Source organism: Pinus tabuliformis, chromosome 5_2 (genome assembly GCF_031772625.1).
Source record: "Pinus tabuliformis cultivar Carrire ecotype Pingquan chromosome 5_2, CPIR1, whole genome shotgun sequence".
NCBI lineage: Eukaryota > Viridiplantae > Streptophyta > Pinopsida > Pinales > Pinaceae > Pinus > Pinus tabuliformis.
This window is the reverse complement of record NC_142306.1, coordinates 595,081,754-595,104,121: the sequence shown is the minus strand read 5'-3', so window position 1 is coordinate 595,104,121 and position 22,368 is coordinate 595,081,754. Positions and strand designations below refer to the sequence as shown.

At 36.4% G+C, this 22,368-nt stretch overlaps 1 pseudogene; it reads right to left on the bottom strand.

Moving 5' to 3' along the window:
- Positions 1 to 9,087: 9,087 nt before the first annotated feature.
- LOC149160398 (protein RRC1 pseudogene) lies at positions 9,088 to 11,263 on the bottom strand (annotated as a pseudogene).
- Positions 11,264 to 22,368: the final 11,105 nt, after the last annotated feature.

Here is a 22,368-nt window from a genome sequence, read left to right as displayed (position 1 = left end):
TGTGGCAGCTGTGTAAGCCCCTGCATATTGGGATAGCTTAGTCAAATCCTCAGAAGGATTGACCTCTGAATCCTTCCATATAACATTCATAAATTATGATTGAGGAGCTATTGATGATGTCCCTTCAATCGCGCTCTTAGTAATGATGGGTTGTTGAGTTGCGGGCGATGTTGATGCAATACTGTTTTGGGGGTCGCTCTGGCTTTTGATCTGTTGATCAAATTGTTCCCATTCTTTTATCAAGATGGGGTCAATATGAACATCTGTGCCAAGGGGTTCACTGGTATTTTCAACTGTTTCCCCTTTCCCAGAAATCTCTTCAATAGTCTACTCCCCGTTGTGTTCTTCTTGCTGAATAGTAGGGGTAGTATTTAATAAATCTAGAGGCAATGTCTGTAACCTCCTTGTCCTGTATTCCATGAATTCATCCATCTTTGCGGCTCCTAGTTTGAATCTTGCTAGATGAGTTACTTGTGAAAATAACTCTGCAGAAGTGAATAAATCATCAAACTCAGCCTCCTCATTTATAAATTTAGCAATTTTCACCTCACTGGTGAAATTGTAAGAGACATTGTTTTGATCATATTGTCTCTTAGGAGTTGCTGCTAGACTGAGGTCCTTAGTTTTCTCTGCCTCTTTCTCAGCATGTTTAAAGTCATGCAATGTGTAAGTGCCACAACGGAGGGGAAATGGAGGCCACACTTGTTTTTTAGAGTCTTTAAGGTTTCTAGTCATTCCCTTCTCCACTATTTGGTATGCTATTTCCCTAGCTAATAGCTTGTCTGGGATATAGAGTGGAAGGACATGAGGGTCTTTTATACTCCCAAAAACCCTAATATAGGTGAAATTCTCCTCCTTGAACCAACTGCTGATTGAAGTTAAGTCAATGCTGGCTTCGTCAGAGACCTGAGGAGCAGGTTTGTTAAAGATGGCTTGATGAACAGGTAAAACAAAACCATGGCAAATTCTGTATATGTGATTCTTATATTCAGACTTCCATAGATACTTATGATAAATATGAATGGGGGTTGGATCTTGAACAGTCCATTTCCAACCCAGAATGGGAAAGTCAGAATTGAAACAGATAGTGTCCATTATGTAGGTGCTCATATAAAATGGGGGCACGACTCTGGTGGTGACAAATTTGTTTCTTCTATAATCTAATATTTGACTGGCCATTTTATTTGATAGAATGGTTGCCCAATCCATAATAAAATAGTTGATTACTGCTCCTATTAATGGGACCATTTTTATAGAAAACCTAGCAGAATCTGGGCTTCCAAAGAGCCTACATACCATTGCATCAACATAACAATACGGGGATGCTAAAGTGTCCACAGAGTACATACCAAAAGATTCGTGTTTATGCTTGTTTGGAAAATGTCTCCATTGTTTGATAGGGTCTGACTCTAGTTCATTCTACTTAGCGAAAGCTTCCAGAAATGCCTTGTTGTAGTGTCGTTGGGGATCCAAAAAATGATACATCTTCTTAACATCTTTAGGCTTGAATGTCCTGAACATCTTCCCATCGGCTGTGAAGAAGGCTCTATCTGTTATATTAATACTTTCGATCACCCATCTCACTAGATCATTATATGGTAAAACTTTGGCTCGGGCTGCTATTTTATGGAGGAAGGAGCTAGCCAAGTCATTGAACGTGCTCTTTGTTTTATTGGTTCCATCCGTTGTTGCTTCTTCTTCTATCTCCATTGGATCTTCTGCTTCGAGTAAAGCATAGATTCCTTCCCACGAGATTTTACCGAGTCCTAGACAGGTAGTATCTGCAATTACCACCAATTTTGCTGGTGCTTCTTCCACTACAATAGGGGCCTTTGCCTTCCGAGATTTCTTAGACATCTTGCCTAATTGTGTGATTCTCAGTTAGCTCTGCAAAATAAGAAAGAGGAGCGTAACAGTCAAAAAACTTGAACAAAGATAATACAAATTACAGACCAAACGCAGTTAAGTGCATTAGATGCATGAGATGTTATGTTGTACTTAGCTATCTCAGATGAAATCTTCAAAGGACGTACCCATAACTACTCCTTAATGTTTTGCCGTAACTTCCAACGTGAAACTTTAATGCTGAAACCATATGTCACATCGCAAGTCTTGTAACGATCTTTTGTAGAATAGGTGTTGTGACTCCGTGATTTGTGATCAATGATTGCGTTATTTTAATATTTGTGTAATAATCATGTATCACAAATCAGGAGTTACAAGTGCCATACTCAAAAGATTTGTTTGCATAGTTGTGATTGCGATGAGTGTTGAGCTGGCATGGGGAGACAACGGGTTTTAATCTTGGCAAATCACGTTATTTCTTTGTAATCGATTTATCCCTTTACCACATGTATTCATAATATTTATCACTTTATTTTTATCGAGAGCGTGCCATGCGATAATTAAATCGCATGGTAATTCTTCAATGCAGTATATTGGATGCTTCTTTATGAATCAACGATATGTGATTTGTGATAGTCTTATCGCATCGCAAGATTTCAATGGATTTTTATGGACGCTTCACTATGAATCAGCGATATGCAATTTGCGATAGCCTTATCGCATCACAAAGTTTCAATGCCACTTTAAATCATCCTGTGGGATTAACGTTGTGCGAGATGCGATAGTTTTATTACATCATGCATATAAAAGGCTTACCTTGATAAAACTTTGCAATGAGGGTTTTGTTATGACTATGATCACATCGCAAGCTCTTCAAATGGATTTTCACGGGTTCTAAAGAAATGCGGTTTGCGATGAGTGGTCCTAACTACTCTAAAAGCAATTTTCATATGACTTCTATGGAAAATTTATTTTATTCAAAAGTTTATTGCTTTTATCTATATTCAAAAGGGGACCCATTTCTTATTTAGCATTTTAAGACTAAGAGTTTAAAAATTGAAATGGGGGGGTTGTTGCATGGCACAATAGGTTCCACCAAGCATGTCCTCAAATTCATCTCTTCGGAAATTCACCCATTTGAGAGGATAAGATGAATATTCCCATATTACCTTTCAAGAATTTTTTTCAATATTTATTTATAATTACAAAAAAGGGAGAAGTCAATCAACACACAAAGAAATGCAGGATAGAGATATTCATGAAAGCATTAGTAAAAAAGGGTGTGTTTCTAATGACTATTATAATCAAATCATCCTTGCATATAGTATTATCATTTCATGGCTTGATTCTAAAATAGTTAGGCTCACCTATTAAACTGTGACAGGCATTTTCATCTTTGAAATGCTCACCACGATATTTGTGTTTAATCTCATTTTTTCAGAGTATATCAATGTCAATCCAAAAAAGTTATGTTTAAAAAGAGACTGAAATTCCTACAGGCTTTACAACCTTCAAAGCATTTAAATTGGAAAACATAAAAATGGAAGAAAGGGGCTACCAATTAAATACACTCACTAACAATAACATCTGCAATCATGGAAAAACTAAAATTAAGGGACCTTAGTAGATTCCATGAAACTGGTCACTTAGTCACGTGATAATGACAACGTATTTCAGATAATTCACTTCCAAGACCCTTGAGTTCAGCAAAGAAAATACATATAATATTGTAATAGTTATGCTCCACTGTATAAACTCACTACTGGTTTGAATACTCCTTTAGAAGGCTAACTGCCTAAAGAACAAAACCCTTTGAAACATGGGGAGCTAATCACCATCATAAATGTGCATATTTTGGGTGTCTTGAAAAGTCATTAGTGGTACCCCAAAAAAGAGAGAACATATAACAAACCGTGCTTTCATATATAAGGTTCGAAGGCACACACATCATAATCAATTTATATTACATGAGAAATGAAACAATGTTAGAAGTCACCTTCTATAATTTAAAACTGCCTTAGTATGCTTATGGGACACCTCTGCATCAAATTGAATTTTAATAATGGAATTATGCATTAATAATGTAGGCTATAAAATATAAATTGAATCGAAAACATCAAAGGCAAAGAAACATTTCTTTAAACCTAAAAATGAAATAAAACTACCTACCTGTATAGATATCACAACTCGAATAAAAATGTAGAGAGGACATATTAGCACCAGAAAACACTAACATAAATGACTAGCTTCTTCTGGTCCTTTTTTTTTTCCCTATCTCTATCCCTCTCCTTTTCCCTCTCTCTTTCTCTATCATGATCGCTATCCCTCTCTTCCCTTGCCCCTCTCCCTGTCTTTGTCCCTATCCCTATCATGATTGTCATGTTCTCTATTGTCGCTCCTCCCTCTCCCCCTTCTAGCATGCTAACACTCCTTAGTTTCCCAAGGCTGAGAAAAGAAACCAAAGAGGTAACCATAGACCAAAATTTTGACTTGGCATCTAGCCCTACCAAATCAGAGAGGGATTTCTCTAAAATCAACCAAAATATGGTTGAAATTATTAGGGTTTTAGGCTAGGTATTTTCCATAGTAGGTTTTTAATTTAGGTTTTGTTGGATATGAAGAAATAGGTTTAGGAACTATGCCAAAATAGGTCAAAAGATTAGCTGCAGTCATTAATTGGGGCGATATAGATGTAATGAAAGACATAAATTGATTGGTCATTGTAGTATGGTAATGAGGAAATCAGATGAAAGAGAGTAAGTGAGCATAGATGCATGAATTCACTTATCTAGAAGGAAAACACTTGAATGCTAATCTCAAACGAAACAGAGCATTTAGACAATTATTAAAAATTAAAATATAAACATAAGAAGAAGTATAGATGGTTACTAGAAACATCTAATAATCAATTACATAAGAAAACATGAGAAAAATAGTGCCACTGACCACAACATATGAATCCCAGAAAAATAGTTGCCACTGTATATTATTTCTCTGCAAAATTGGAGTACGTTAGTTCCAAAATGTATTAAATTCAAAACATCCAACCTCTGATTACATTACATTTCAGCCTAATATATGATATGAGGTCGAATTCCTCCTAATGAGGTCGAATTCCACTCCAAATAGTGAAATACATGCATATATCCTATCTTTGCCAAATCTTAGGGGAGTTAGAACAACTTCCCCTTTTTGCTAAACTACTTGAGCTTATCTCTCAAAGGATTTCATACAAGATATTTGACCGTACGAGACCAAAATTACATTTCCCATGACTACTTTTACCATTTACATTCACCAAAATTACCATCGGAATATTTACATGCGATAAAAACATTTCATCCACAGAAGCGGGACAACTTTGCCAAAAGTGTGGCAATATTTTGTAGGCTGATTTTGGAGGCCTTCCTTTATGATTTTCCTACTCTTGAACACTTTATTTGATAGAAATATATGTTTACTTTATGACTGCATAGTTAATTCTGACCAAAACTAATGAAAACTGCTTCAAAAATGCAAATTCCTACAACGTATCCTAGAAGCACAACAGGAGGGAAGAAAGGGTAAAAAAGGAGTCTTTTTCGCTACTTTTCCTTCCCTGAAAGATGGTTTTGGCTTCTTGAACATATTACATCACCTGCATATATCTTTGTGCATCCAAAACAACTTGAGAGAGCTCCCAAAACTGCTCCAAGAAAAAGTGCAGCAAACATTTGTTGGGTTTCTCTACATTCAAATTTATGCATCTTTGTAAAAATACGGGTCAAAGATGAGTTGATATCTCTTGAACCATAATACCTGTTACAAACCTAGGAGATTTTTTTTATATAAAATTGTTTTGGAGAAAAACCTCTCTCAAATTTTTGAAATTTGTTCCCATCTTCTCTTCATCCGTGCCACAAAATAATGACTAAAACATGCAATTAAATATTTTTGAAAAATAAGCCTCAAATTTCGCTGCATATCTCCCAAATCATAACACTTGTGCATAAACTAAAGGAGCTTATTGTCCTTTGGTATATGATTGACAAAAGCCTCTTCACTTTTTTAAAATTCACGTCCATTACTTTAGAAACGGATTTTGAAATAAATTGTCCCTGTGTGCAACAAATGACCTCAAAACCCTAAAAATCATGCCAATCACCTCCATCTTCTGACTTCTTTTTGGTCTCTGATTTTTTCATGGTGTAGGATATGTAGACTTACCGTTTGAATTGAAATTGGATGCAAACAAAGGTATGAGGAAGTGCTACTCACGGGAAAGAAGTTGTGAAGGGGAAATGATAGGACTAACATGATCCCATGGAAGACTTTGACAATCATAACTATGACATAAATACTCTCTAACCCATGACTTTCGAATTATGACACTTTAATAGGGAAATAATGACTTGATGACTCAAAAGACCCATGATATTTTGTGATGATACTTTTGATGATGACCATGACCTTAGGCTTGTGATGAGAGTAACATATACAATATACATTTCAACATTGACTCAAGACCCTTTGCCAGATGACTTGGAAAAATTTTCTAGCATAGACCAAAAATTGACTTTTGATTTTCGCGAACTTTGGAATATTAACAACTATTGATTACTATGGAACATAGGACCCTAACATTGGCTCCAATGGGGATGGAAGCTCCCAAGGAGGTGTCAAGAACACCGTAGACTGGCAGATCGCCTTATTCATTGGGCAATGTAGTCACAAATAGCGGCAATCCTCAAACTAACTCAAATAAAACTGAAAGTTGAATTGTACACTGTCAACTGCAAACTCTACTAGAAACTGGCACTGAAAATGATTCTCATAATGTTGAGCTTATTCATCACACCTTACCTAATCTAACTGATCCATAGGTGATATGATTGAGTGAAGTCGAAGATATAGTGTAACAAATCAAGTACGTGACTACTTGATTGATTCTTTTATTCAGCGCCACCAGGCATAAAGAAATATTTAGAAGATGGAAACTCAAAATGATACATGTTTCCAAAACCTATGTTGGTGAATGAAACAAACTCCACTATTTCTGATGCTTCCAAAAGACTTCCCAAGGGGTCTTGAAAATCATGAAACATTATCTCAGTCTTCTAGATCCAAAAAAGAAAGGGAGATTCTTTCAAATATAATGGTTGATTGTTCTTCTTCATTTGGTTGATCCCTCTTAAATGGAAATGCAGCAATGTGACCTTCCATATCATCCAAATCAGAGACAATATTTGTACGTTCTTGATCTGCAATTAAGGTAGCCAAATCAAAATCAACACAAATATCTACAAGTGGCTTTTCATGTCTATCAGAAATAAAATTGTCTTGGCTTTGAAAAAATTCTATATCTTGATCTTTTGAAGGCTACTGATCATATTCATCAAACTCAAGACAACAAACTCGTTGTACATTGCTTTTAACCTCAACAGATAAAACATGACTCTTTAGAGTTTCTATATAAGATCACTCAAAATTCTGATCTGCACATATTTCCTCCTGAATTAAAAACTTAGAAGAGGAAAGGAATGAAGGGTAGGTAGGGAAAACATCTCCATATATATCTTGATTGCTTGAAAATTGGCAAGACCGTTGTGAATTATCATCAACTTCGGAAAATGGAAGATCAATGTCATCTTTTGAATAATTCTTCTCAAGTTTGTTGTCATCCAAGGTAGAATCCGTGATCTTCTCATGGTGGCGAAAAGGGTTTTCATTCAAAGCATTCAATATTTCATCATCCATAAAGTCTTCATCGCCATAAGAACTTTCCAGCTCTTGAATAAAATTCTCAAAGTGATCACAAGAATCCTCAATAAAAAGCAAAGAAGGATAGGCTTCTTTATACTTCTAAAAACATATTGAGTGAAAATCCTTGAGAGAATAAATACAAGCAGGAGGCAAGATTTCATACCAAAAACGTTCTTTTTCTTCTAATGTGATCATGAACATTTTCATTAAATAATCTTCATGAAAATTAATCCTCATCTTATGCACATGCATATGAAATCTTATTAAATGAAGTGTAGCATCATCACCTTTTCCATCTCTAAATTTTGGCAAGTATGTTTTCCAATATAGCTGAGGCATACGATTTGGAAATCCTAGAACATGATCTTGATGCATAGGAGCATACCTTCTGGATTGAGAACTCATTTTGATTTCTAGATCCTGCTACCAGTGGAGTCTTTGGATCAAATTGGAGTCATTGGGTGAATGTTTTAGCCTTCATATTTCTGACTATTGTCCACCATCAACAATCAAATCTACAACGTGAACAATAATTCCTAAGGAAACAATATCCATTACCATCTGTTTCACAAAAAACATAAATAGTATTAGGATCTCGTTCCTCATTCCCATCAAAACCATTCTCCCTATCCTCTCTTTCCCTTTATTTACTTAATTTGTGTGAGGGACTTTTGTTATGGTTCCCATCACAAAGTAAAATAAGTAAGCCACAAAGATATCAATCATGTAGATACCAGTTGTTATAAATCTGAGTTAAAATGAGCTACAATTTCCAAGCACCAGAGAATTCATATGGAACCCACTTCAATCAAATGTAATCCAGTAGATATACAATTTCATGCATTACCTACCATGCATGATGAATGCATGTGGTATCTAGTGTCTTTATTAGTGACGAGTTGTTTTAACCCATATTCAACTTCTAATCTCTTTATGTGGGAAGAGACTTTTCTTTCAATTTCTTCACCATTCTTAGTGCCACATTCTTGAAGATACTCAGGATACTCCATGAGTGTTACCTTCAATTGGCATAGATTTTGCCTGATATTACAAGTTTACAGTATCAAACTATATGGTATATATATATATATAAAGGCACAAAATAAATTATCATCCTATAGGCAAGGAGAATTGCCTAAGACCTTCATCCATTTAACTGTCATTAAGAGTAGAAGCAATGTTGTCCATTGTGACTTATTGTTTGTCTTCTGTCCCAAAACCCCCAAATATGTCATCACTACCAGAAGAAGAGTAATTCAAACCAAGTCTCTTAAGCTCTACCTTGTCCTTTGTATCCATTCCACCATCCTCACGAGTCAACTTTGAAGCTTGTAATATAGAATGTGTTTTCATATAATTGCATGATAAAGGTTTTAGATCTCGATGTGGGATTAATGACTTTGAGGTCCCCGCCACACCAAAATTTTTTGGTAAAGTTCTAGTGCAAGAGTCATCCATTGATTCACATTACTCAGCCCGTGACCATAAACATGATTCTTCCTAAACATTTTTCCTAGATATGGAAATATAGTCCTTATCATTATGAAGTATGGATTTTCTTTCTTCACATGTGCTCCACCTTCCCCCTCCCACTTTTAAATAAGCATTAGTTTCTCTTATATGCTGAATCCCTCCTATTGCAAAGTCATACCCGTACCTGATATCCTCACCTTGATCTTGGTTCTAATGCTTCTTTGCTTCTTCTAAGCTAAGCAATCAAGAAACCATTACATCCCTACCACCATGAATAGATAAACCATTTTTCCTACACCATCTTTGAAGCTCTACAAGAGGAATACTAAATAATTCTCGAGCTTCTTCTCCCTCTCCAATCACTAGAGTAGCATCTTGATTTGGACCAAATCTGTCTGTTATGTCCGTAAGATTGGCTTCAGAGCTATCAAGGTCCTTCAATGGTGGGGCATCTCCACATATTTAATGAAAAGTAGGGACACCTGAATTTCAATACCGAAGAAAGGTGGATCATAGCCCATTCACATAAGCATCTAAAAAGAGAAACCACTTTAACCAAAATTGGAGATATTTCATCACTCTCTCCCTCAAAGCTTCTACAGTAATCCAACTAGTGATGTTTCAATATAAGTCATTAAATATTTCCATAATATTAGGAAATGCTACTTCAAAATTTGTCCTATATGCAAAAGCATTTTTCACATGAACATTACTATTGTGAAGAATATCAGAAACTAACAAGATCCTTGCAACTTCAGTTGGAATAAGCGTCTCCTTTAGAGTCAAAGACTTTGTAAGTACCTCAACTACCTCACCAACTGTGTCGAAATTGTCTAGAGAAAACCCCATTGCTTCTTTTATCTAATTTCTCTCCAAGGTTAAAGCATGAAGCATGTCCTCAAATTCATCTCTTTGGCCCTCTGTTAAGGTGCATTCCTAATCCACTCTATTGATCCTTCTAGCAGTGTAAGTTGCAATTGAGGATGGGTCAGTTCCTATGGAGTCATAAAGCACCTAAATATTGATTGTATGCAGGAAAACAAAAAAATGTATACCAAACTGGAGCAATCAAAGCTACAGGTACAATGTTGAGATTTGGATTTGAAAAGCCTTTGGACTATATAAGTTTTCAAGTAATTTCTAGAAAGGACAAACCATAGTATTTTAGCTATAGACCCAAGATATTCTTGATTGTTTTCATAAAATTAGAAAACGTGGAGAATTTGAATCTCAGTGCAAGTTAAAGGCACTTGATCTTCATACATGCTTTGTTTTCATCATTACTATCCTCAACATGTTTTATTATTTAGAGTGATATTTTTTGAATTGGTAAGCATGTTTTCCCAAATTTTTATTTTTATATCCCACACAATTGGAATCCTGCTACATTTGGCCTCCTATAATTCCCTAGGCTACATGTGTTAAAGAGGGTACAAAACAATAATAATATGTTCTTTTACCATAAGTTCTTCTCATTTTTTGGATGGATTATGTGGAAATTTTACACATGCCAATTATGTGGCAGGAAACAATGTTCCATTATTATTTTTTATCATCTCTTGTTTCTAAGTTAGCATGCTTCTATTGTACTAGTTCATTACGCCTATGTCATGTAAAGATCGAGTTGAGTGGGTTTTACATTTGATTTCCACTATATTCAACAACTAAATATATATGTTTTCTATGTAGGTTGGATGATGGGATGACACACTTTATGTTGAGTCTCAAAATTGCCCTTTCCTTAACAACTTTTCTCATCCTTCCTTCTTTGTTTTTCCATGAAGAAATGCATTCCTATCACAAATAACCATTATACATTGCCTTAAGGAGAACATTTTAGTGATTTTCATGTTATACTTTTATGATTGCTGTTCGAATATGTTTTTGTCTTTTAGCTACGGAACGCAGCCTATTCCGCTGCTAATCGACTGTTCCGTAGCTACTTCCATGCTTTTGCATGTTCTAGGTATCAGAAGGAGAAAATAACTACATGGGCAACTTGGAAAACATCATGACATGGATCGTGTCCTATTCACCTAGCCCAGGATGACAAGGAAGACTCCAGTCAAAGGAAAAGTCAAACATAGAGGCCTAAGGAAAACAAGACTCTGATTTGTACACGTTTCTCAGTGATGGGATCCAAAACAACTTCCTGAGGCCATGGAATTCGACAACCATCTGTGAAACCAAATCGAACATCCATCACCTTAGATTTATGTCTCCATCAACCGAGGAAGAGAATTCTGTGTGCCTGTCTGCTACGTGTTTTTGGTTGTAGCTTATCTTTCTACATAAACAGTTCTATAATTTCTTTATAAATACCTGTGTGAAGAACACAGAACCAGTTCAAATTTACACATGTATTAAGTTCAGATTACTACTCTGAAATTTTGAAAACTCATTCTCTATTCTTAATATGAAGACTGTGTGTTTCATGGATATCTGAAAGCGTTTGTTGGAGTGTTGATTAAGTAAACATAACCCGAGCAGCTGCAGAGGGCCCCTACGCTGACTAAGGTTTAATTCCATTTTGTTTTGTCTTTTATAGTTAAACTGTAAGTTCATTGTTTCTTCCATAATGTTTATAATCATTTGCTAAACTTGTTCATAATGCAGTCTTTACCATTTTCTTACTAACACAAAATAGTTTATTTCAGTACAGAATAGTTCTTTTCATTTAATTTCTTTCTAGTTTCTTATCAGTAGTTAGAAGTTGAATTTAGTAGTGTAGAGTAGTTTGTTTTATTTGTTGTTTCATTAGTCTTTAGGTTTTTAATTAAACTGATCAGTGTCATTACTTTCTTGCCATTTTATTACTAGTTCAGTGACTCATGTTGTAGGTGAATGTTTCTAAAAAGCTCTTCTAGTTGATGTTTCATCTTAAACTAAGTGCTTGAATACTTCACTGATGCAATGAGTCTTTTTTGCATTTTTGTATTTATTTTCTTCGAAAAATGAAGTACAGAATTCCTCAGAATGTTATCACAAGGAGGTTTTTCTCCCAAAATTGTGAAGTAGCATAACTAAGCACTTCATTTAGTTTCCATAATAGATTAGTTGCAATTTAATTTTTAGTCCTAGTATTTCATTTAGTTCCGTTTCCATAAATAGATAGTTGCAATCCCACTTTAAGTTTTAGTTTTTCATTAGTTTTGTTCTTGTCATGGATTAGATAATACCTGCAATTTCACTTTCAGTTTTCAGTATTTCATTTAGCCTTGTTCTTGTAACTTATTACGCAGTAGTTGCAATTTCACTCTTAAGTTCTTTTAGTTCATGATTTGGAAACAATAATAAGAGCAGAAAAATGAACTCTGTTTTCATTTTCTTAATTAAACTTTACTTCCAATTCTGACTTAAAGCACTTTTAGTCCTCATTTTTAGATTCTTAGCAGTATTTACAAAATTTACAATTAGGATTTTTACAGTCACATTGTAAATCATTAGGGACTAAAGGACCAAAAACCCCCAAAACAACATAAAACTCAAAAACAGTGAAGTAAGAAGGGTCATCTAACACATATAGTGCACTACACTTCATCAGTTTACGATACTCGGATTGATAATTTATGTAGAGCAATTTAGGACACTAAATTGACCAAACATTTTGGCACCATTGCTGGGGAAGTGTAACTAGGTAGCCTTATCTCTTACATTCATTAAAAAAAAAAAAAAAACAATGACATGCATAGAGAAAGAGACTCTAGGGGTAGATTTATAGCTAGGGGCAGAAGTTCGATTCCTACAACTCCACCTACTCCACCAAGAGTTAGAAAAGGAACACCTCCATCCAGAATCATACTCGCAGCCATAGGATTCCTGGAATTCAAGGGGCAGAAACACAATCAGAAGATTATCCTACTTCATCTACCAAAACAGTCCTAGGAGAGAAAAATTTTGAATCTCCAACAGCAGGGATAACCTTTTTCACCTCCACGAGAGAGCCTATTGTAGTTGAAGGATTTGGAATACCTGGTGAGGAAGAAGAAGTAGAAACTCTCTCCCATAATCCATTAATAGAAGAACCAGAGGAGGAGGGAATAACCTTGTAGGTTGAGCCCTATACTAACTCTGAAGAAACTATAATGGCAGAAGAAGAACAAGATGGAGAATTCTCACTATTTGGAGGAGGGGGTAGAGGGAGAGGTAGAGGAAACAATGGAGGAGGTAGATGTAATAATGGAGGAGGCAGAGGAATTAGGGAAGTATATGACTCATTTTGATTCCCTATAGTGCATGAGGAAACACATACCACAATGAAAAACATCTCACCATGTGTCCTCCCAAACTTTTATGGGTTGAGAAGTGAGGACCCTGAAACATTTTTGTTTGAGTTTGAAGTCTTATGTAGAACCTATGACTATTTAGAAGACTCTCAAAGTCTCAAATTGTTCCCTTCAACATTGAAAGGGTCTACTTTGAAATGGTTCATGGGGCTAGTTACTCAATCCATTAGAACATGGAATGACATGAAACATGCATTTTTGGATAGATACTTGGATTATTGTATGCCTACCAATCATAAAGATGAGGTGTTCAAAATGATGCAAAAAGAAGATGAAAACTTAGAGGATTTGCTTGAGAGATTCAACTATAATTTGAAAAGAGAAAAGATGAACAATTTAGATGAAGAAAATTTGAAAGCTCTTTTGTTAAAGGCCATTAGAGATGAATTTATAGATATCCTTAACATGATGGGGAAGGGAGATATCTCTCAACTTCCATTGAGTGACATAGCAGAACTATGTGTTCATCTCTCAAGAGGAAAATCTAAAACAAGAAAAGGGCCGAGAGATCCTTCTCTTGTTAGAGCAAACAAATCTGCAACCGGATCTGTAAGTAGGGCAGAAATTGGAAATATGCTTGATGAGTTTAAAACTAACATTTTAGGGAGCCTTAGTGAGTAGCTAGACACCCTTAAAATTCAAAACAAGCAGAAAACAAAGTCTGATGCTTTAGCCATCTTTTGTCCAAAATGCAAAAAGAAACATGCTCTAAGGGAATGTCCTGTAGATGAAAAAATTGTAGAAACTTGTATGATTTGTTCAGAAAGTCATGAGACCAAGGGTTGTCCTTCAACCCAGGTCTTAAGGCTGTCTTTCAAGAGGAAACAGTCCCAAATTCTATAGAATCTCTTTGTTTTGTTGCAAGAAGACCTTAGCAGGGGCCACAAAATCAGGGATTTAACAATCCAATGTATATTCAGCCCCCACCAAACTGGAATTCTTGGAAGCAACCTTGGACTCAACCTCAATCTCAGTATCAATCTCAACCGTGGGCACAAGGGGTACAAAATCCTTATGGGAGATTTTCTCAATATTATCAATATCCTCCATCTTATCAGAATTATCCTCCCCCACAAAATCAGCAGCCACAACTTTCAAATAAGAACCCTCAACTTTCATTGCCATTTCCACAACAAAGTCAAAATCCTCAACTCTTGCTGCCATTTCAGCAGAAACCAAACCAGCTACCTACCCAACCATTACCAAACCCCAATAATAAAAGCCCTCAAAATTCTTACATGGCTGAAGGACAACAATTTCCAACTTACATGATTAATCCTCTAGATCTTAATGATGTTCAACTTAGATCTCGTAGGATATTAGAAAAGGAAAAACCTTCTATAGTTATTCAAGAACAAGACACTTCTGAGGAAGACTCTCTACAAGTCAATAAAATTTTTGAGAGAACATCCCTCCAAAACCAAAATATTGAAAAAGAAAAACAAAAAGAATCAATAAACACAACTCCTATCATTGAGCAACCAACATCTACTTCTACACCTCCTTTTCCTGAGAGATTACAAATTGATAGAGGGGTAGAAAAACAAATCTTGTTGCCCAATTATGACTTTCTAGATGAATTGAAGAATGTCTGTATCAAAATTCCTTTGTTACAATCCATTAGAGAAATTCCAATTCTAGCCAAGACAATAAAGGAGTTGAGCATTAAAAGACCAGGAAGAAAACCAATAGAAACAAAAATTCACCTGGTAGGAAAGATAGCAGACATAATGATGGGAAATATTGCCATGCAGAAATATTTGGATCCAGGAAGTCCAGTTGTCAAGACACATATAAATGGAATTGAAATTCCAAATACATTGATTGACTTAGGGGCATCAATAAACATTATGAGTAGGCAAACTATGGAGCAGCTTAATCTTCCTAATCTTCTTTACACACCTACCTTACTGCAACTTGCAGATAGATCAGTAATCAAACCAGATGGTGTGCTAGAAAACATTTCAGTCTCCTTAGATTCTTGGGAATATCCTATTGATTTCATGATTTTAACTCCCAAGAATAATGTAGGAGGACACCCACTCATATTAGGAAGACCTTGGCTGGCCACAGCTGATGCTTTTATTAGTTGTAGATCTGGTGACTTGTATATTTCTGATGGTAATTCAACAAAGAAATTTACTTTGTATCGGTGTGCTAGAAAACATTTCAGTCTCCTTAGATTCTTGGGAATATCCTATTGATTTCATGATTTTAACTCCCAAGAATAATGTAGGAGGACACCCACTCATATTAGGAAGACCTTGGCTGGCCACAGCTGATGCTTTTATTAGTTGTAGATCTGGTGACTTGTATATTTCTGATGGTAATTCAACAAAGAAATTTACTTTGTATCCTATAGCAAAAGCAATCATAGAAATAGATGACAAGGAATGGATTGATGATGAAGATGATATTCAACCTCTCTTTACTATGTCAGAAATTAGTGAAGATAGTCAAATTTTGAACACATTGGAAAAATTTGAAACATCTTCAAAATATGATCATGCACAATTTCAAGAAAAATCTAGTGTTGAATACTTGTCATCTAGGCAGATGTCTCTCTATTCTATGGAAGAGTTTGGTAGCTCTACAATTGAAATTTTTCCAGGTAAGACATTGAACATAAATAAAAAATTGGAGAAACTACAACAAGAAGAGCTAGCCAAAATATTACAAAAACATTTTGCTGCATTTGCATGGGAATACACCGACATGAAAGGCATCGATCCTAAGACTTGTATCCATCATATATATATTTAGGAAAATAGTAGACCAATCAGACAACCTTAGAGAAGAATGAATCCAAATCTTAGGGAAATTGTGAAAGAAGAGCTCCAAAAATTACTCAATGTAAACTTCATTTACCCAATTTCAGATAGCCAATGGGTTTCTCCTTTGGTAATTGTGCCTAAAAAGAATGGTAAATGGAGGGTGTGCATTGATTATCAAGAATTGAATAAAGCAACCCTTAAAGATCATTTTCCTTTTCCTTTTATAGTTCAAGTGTTAGATACATTAGCAGGTAAGAAGTATTTCTCATTCTTGGATGGTTTTAATGGTTGTAATCAAATTCAGGTAGCACCTGAGGATCAAGATAAAACCACATTTACTTGTCCATGGGGAACTTTTGCCTACTAAGTGCTTCCTTTTGGGTTATGTAATGCACCTGCAACATTCCAAAGAGCAGTACTAGGAATTTTTCTGATCTGGTACATGATTGTGTAGTGGTATATATGGATGATTTCACAGTCTATGGAAACACATTTGAAGAAGCTTTGGAAAATGTCCTTAAAAGATGTAAAGAAACAAACCTTTCAGTAAGCCATGAAAAGTGTTTTATGATGTTTACAGAAGGTGTTGTTTTAGGACATCACATTTCAGGAGATGGGATTAAAGTTGACAAATCTAAGGTTGAAGTCATCTCTAAGTTATCAATTCCAAGTTGCCAAAAGGATGTTAGAAGTTTTCTAGGATTTACAGGATATTATAGAAGGTTTATAGAAAACTTCACTAAAATAGCATCTCCACTCTTCAAATTGCTTACAAAAGATTGTGAATTCAATTGGAATCTTGGTTGCCAACTAGCATTTGAAACCTTGAAAGAAAAAATTTCTGAAGCACCTATTTTAAGAGGTCCAAATTGGAAACTTTCTTTCCATATTTCTATAGATGCTTTAGATACAGCTCTAGGAGCTGTATTGGGACAAAAATATTTGATTCTTTATGCCATTTACTATACAAGTAAGAATTTGACTCCCACTGAGTTGAATATACTGTGACTGAAAAAGAATTCTTAGCTATTGTTCATGCAATTAACAAGTTTAGACACTATATAATAGGCTATGAAACCTTTTTTCATACAGATCACTCTGCAATTAGATATTTGATGAATAAACCTATTACTAATGGCAGAGTTACAAGATGGCTTTTACTTTTGAAATAATTCAACATTACTATGCTAGATAGACCTAGAAAACAAAACACAGTTGCTGATTTCTTGTCCAGGATTCAAAATATCAAAGAAGACTCTTCGGTTGAATATAAGTTTCTTGATGAATATCTCTTTGCAGTAACTAATCAAACTCCTTGGTTTGCAGATGTTGCTAATTACTTGGTTATAGGGAAGTTACCTTCACATTTGTTTCCTAGAGAGAAAAGAAATATTATTCAAGAAAGTGCAAGATATTCATGGATCACTAACAAATTGTATAAAACAGGGCCAAATCTTATGATCAGAAAGTGTGTCAGGGAAGATGAGATGCCTGATATTCTCAAAGCATGTCATGATGAGCCGTGTGGTGGACACTTTACTGACAATATGACAGCCTATAAAATCATTTCTTTAGGATATTATTGGCCATCCATATTGAAAGATGCTAAAGAATATGTCAGAAGGTGCGACAGCTGCCAAAGGGTAGGGAAACCTGCTCCCTCAAATGAAATGCCATTACAAACTCAGGTACTTATCGAACCCTTTGAAAAGTGGGCTTTAGACTTTATTGGACCAATTAATCCTCCATCTAAGCAGAAAAAAGTATATATTGGTATGCATTGATTATGTCACCAAATGGTTAGAAGCAAAAGCATTACTTTTTGCTAACGAAAAATCTATAGTTAATTTTCTTTTTGAGGACATCTTCACTTGTTTTGGTGTTCCAAGAGAAATTGTGATAGATCAGGGATCTCAATTCACATCCAACATGATGGAAAGGCTTATGGAGGAGTACAAGATCAAGCATAGGAAATCTACTCCCTATCATCCACAAGAAAATGGTCAAGTGGAGTCTACAAATAAAGTGATTGAAGGAATCCTCACCAAGACTGTGCATCTACATAGAAGAGATTGGGCAGAAAGGCTTCCTGAAGCCTTATGGGCCTATAGAACTACATGGAGGAACACAACGGGACATACACCCTATGAACTTGTTTATGGGAAACAAGTCTTGTTCCCTATAGAGTTCCAAGTCAAAACTTTCAAGATGCCAGTCCAGTTGGGGATGGATTTATTAGAGGCTCAAAAGCATAGACTGGAGAAATTGAATGAACTTGATGAAATCAAGCAAAAGGTTGTTCAAAGGACTGGTCTAGTCCAATAATAGAGGGCTAAATGGCATGACAAATACATCAAGGATAAGAGGTTTCAAGAGGGAGATTGGGCACTGTTATTTGATTCAAAGTTTAAAGATTTTCAAGGGAAGTTTCAAACTCATTGGCTTGGGCCATATGAGATTGAAAAATGTCTTCAGCAATGGAGCAGTGAGAATCAGAACAATAGATGAAAGTCAAACTCCTCTTCTTGTGAATGGTCATAAATTGAAAATATATCGAAAACCAATCTCAAAGGAGGAGTTCATCAAGATCTTCCAGAACAATTCTGAAATGAAGTTAGTGAAGAAGAATCCTTCTTCTCCACCAACTTAGTCTTTATTTTTCCTATCTCATATTGTTGTTGGGAAAAATATCCATTCAGAATGCCCCTATCCCACTCTAAGGTGTGACAGTGCCTTAGCAACAAACAAGGAAAACTATTTTCGTATTCTTCTTTATGAAATGTAAACAAAGAGGAAGGATGTAACTAACTTGTGTCTTTCGTTAGTTTGTTGATCCAATCGCTCTCTCCTTTGTTCGCTTCCCACTACCTGCTCTCTCACTGGTCCAGCTTCATCAAGTTCCTACAAGATCACAAGAGAGGAAAACTACACAAACATAGATTTACATTCATAACTAGTTTAGCATCAGATTTAAACTAAACATGCAAGTATAACAAAACATCACTGATATACAAGCATATAGGAGAAACTCAAATAGTTTTATTGATATGATAAGAAAGTCCAAGAGGAGATACAACCAAGTGAGTCCCGATCTAGCATCTACCTCCCAGCAAAGGAATCCCTTCCTCTCCTCCAACAAAGCATAAATCACCCAATGCATTAATCTCAATCTCAAACCAACAGCAATTCTCTGCAAAGTACAAAATTCCAGCCCCCCTGGATCTCTGGGTGAGGGATCCATATATAGATGTAAGCAGAGAGGATGAGTCAGCTTATGTTTTGACTTGTGGCTTCTCTCTGTCAGTTCTTGCTTCCACTTGGAGGTTAAGAGCCTCTTACTCATCACTAGTTGAATTCATTGAGGCAAGTGTCATTGGAGAAGATTCTGGAAGCTTCCAGTGTCTTTCCACCTCGTTGAATGAGCTTGCCATTTGTCATTTCCTGCTCAACGCACCCTGGTAGTGCATTCACCTGCGTTGCAACGCACCTAGGCAGTGTATTTGGGTGCTTTGCAACGCAGGCAGCTAGTGGAGCCTCTGAATTGATCCTGATTTGACTAGTTTTGGGCAATTTCTGGTGGAGAACTTCTGGGAGAAGCTGTCATTTGTTGACCTTGTTTCTTTAGGAGCTGGAACAACATCATTAGGGACTTAGGATCCCTTGGTTTATGGACATTTCATGCTTATAGCTGTAAGGCACAAAAATGTCTATAACAGTTGCCCCTAAAGTATGAGGTCGTTTATCGGGTGAAATGCTTTATTAGGAGGATCCGAAGTTCTTCCAATGCTGGGAGGAGACCTGTAATAAGATACAATACAATACATTATTTTTCATACTGTTTTCATGATTTAGCTGAGGCGGGCATTCCCATGCTCAGTTTTATAAATCCATTTTTCTGTACATAGGACAGACAATCGTCTGATGGTAGACTGATGATTCTGATGAAATCATCATCCTTTTGGTAGGATGATTATCTGTGCTGCAATGCTGTACATGTCAATGTCTTTATTTTTCCTGAATATATATCGCAGCCTGAATGGATGAAACTAGATCCGGGGTCTTCAATCTCGTCTGATCTTCACTCTAAGTACAAGTCGATCCATGTGAGAAATGTTTTGAAGTCGAACATGGAAAGACATCGCTTGATTACCAGTCAATGATGTAAACTGTTAACAAGCACGAGAGGAATCACCGATAATGATAATGACCCTCAAGGTACTGCAATACAATTTGTTGGCATTATGATTCAGGTGTTGTCCTTGATGGCAAACCCATTCAGGTGATAAATCAAGAAGGACGCAGGAAATATGTTCAGCAAGTGCGTCCCCGCAGATATACCATACAGAACCCGCGTCCAGGGACGCAGGCCAGCCGTTCAGGAGGTGCGTCCGCCCAGTGCACTCATTTCAAGGCAGAGAAAAGCACGTGGGGGTTTCTTGTGTGGTATCTAGCCGACGGTTTTTGTGTTTCCTTGGTGTCGGCTCGTGGTTTTGTTCCATGTTTTGGGGAGAAGCTTGCCTATATAAAGCAAAGGAGTTCATTTGGATTACGTATCATCTTGGTTGAATATCTTTTGGTGAGATCTAGTCCAGATCTATGAAGGCGAATCTTCTAATGGACTGTGATCTCTATGGCGCATGATCAGATCTGTGGATCTGAGTGTTTGGGTTGGTACTGAAGTCCTCATATCTTTTATATCCGAAGGGACGCAGGTTCAGTGAAGGGAAAGTGCGCCGGGACGCAGTACAGTAAAGGCTCAGGTGCGTCTCTGAGGCAAAGGACGCGGCGCGACTGTGTTATTGGGTGCGTCTCTGAAGTGAAAGACGCGGCGCGATAGTTATTCTGGGTGCGTCGGTCGCAGCAAAGCATAGAGGAACAGTGCGTCTGCACGCAGAACAGTGGAAGGTAGACTGCGTCCAGTCGCAGGCCACAGAAAGAAAATATGCGTCCCTGTCTTAAGATGATCTGTTGATTGTATATTTCTGTTCATGAGGTGTTCTGGGTTATTTCTGTAATTACTGATCTGATATCTGTAGTTGACTGTATCTGTTGTATACTTGTTGATCATTTGATTCTTCATGAAAAGAAGTAGGGGGTTGTAGCTCCCTTCCAGGAGAGACTAAAAAAAAAAACGAGAGAGAGTTGTAGCTCTCTGCAGGTTGCAGCCTGCGTGCTGGTAAAGGACTGCACCAGTACAAAATCATTGTAAAAAGAATTTCTTGAAAGAAGATAGAGACATATTGCAGCAGGTGGTTTTCTCCCGCATTGGGTTTCCACCTTACATCTTGTGTTCTTTGGTGTGACTGTCTATTTTCTTTATTCATGCTCATTATTTTATGGTACTGATATGCAAGAATAATTCAAAAGATCAAATAAGGAAGATTTGGTAAATTGCTTGATAATACTGATTCACCCCCCTCTCAGTATTATTTCCAACAATTGGTATCAGAGCAGGTCCTTCAGAAAAGCTTGATCGCTTGAAGGTAGATCGTTCATCATGAGCAACTACGAGAGAGAAGCATCAATCAGGCCACCAGTTTTTGATGGGACAAACTTCAATTATTGGAAGGTAAGAGTTACTGCATATCTTCAATCTCTTGGTACTGAAGTTTGGGACATTATAGAAACAGGCTATGCTTTTCCTTCAGCTACTCCTACAGATCCAGCTGAGAAAAAGAAGTATGAAACAAATGCAAAAGCAGTCAGTACTCTATTAGGAAGTATATCCCAAACAGAATTCATGAAGGTAATGCATTTCAAATCAGCAAAAGAAATATGGGACAAAATGATCACAAGCTATGAAGGAGATGAACAGGTAAAACAAGCCAAACTTCAAACTCTCAGAATTCAATATGAGACTCTCAAGATGTATAATGATGAAAGTGTGGCTAATTATTTTCTTCGGGTAGATGAGATTGTAAATTGTATGAAAAATTTGGGTGAAGAAGTAAAGGAGTATCTAGTAGTTCAAAAGATTCTAAGATCATTATCCCCCAAGTTTGAATCCAAAGTATCTGCAATAGAAGAAAAAGAAAATCTCCGTGTTCTTACTATGTCTCAGCTACATGGAATTCTAACTGCTTATGAAATGAGAAAGGGAGGACCATCAGACAGAAGGGAGGCTGCTTTTAAAGCATCAGGCAAAGAAGATTACTATGAAGCAAGCCATGATCCAGAAGAAGAGGAAGAAGAATCAAATTTTGTCAAAAATCTTCAAAGAGGTTCTGGAAGGTTCAGAGGTAAGCTAC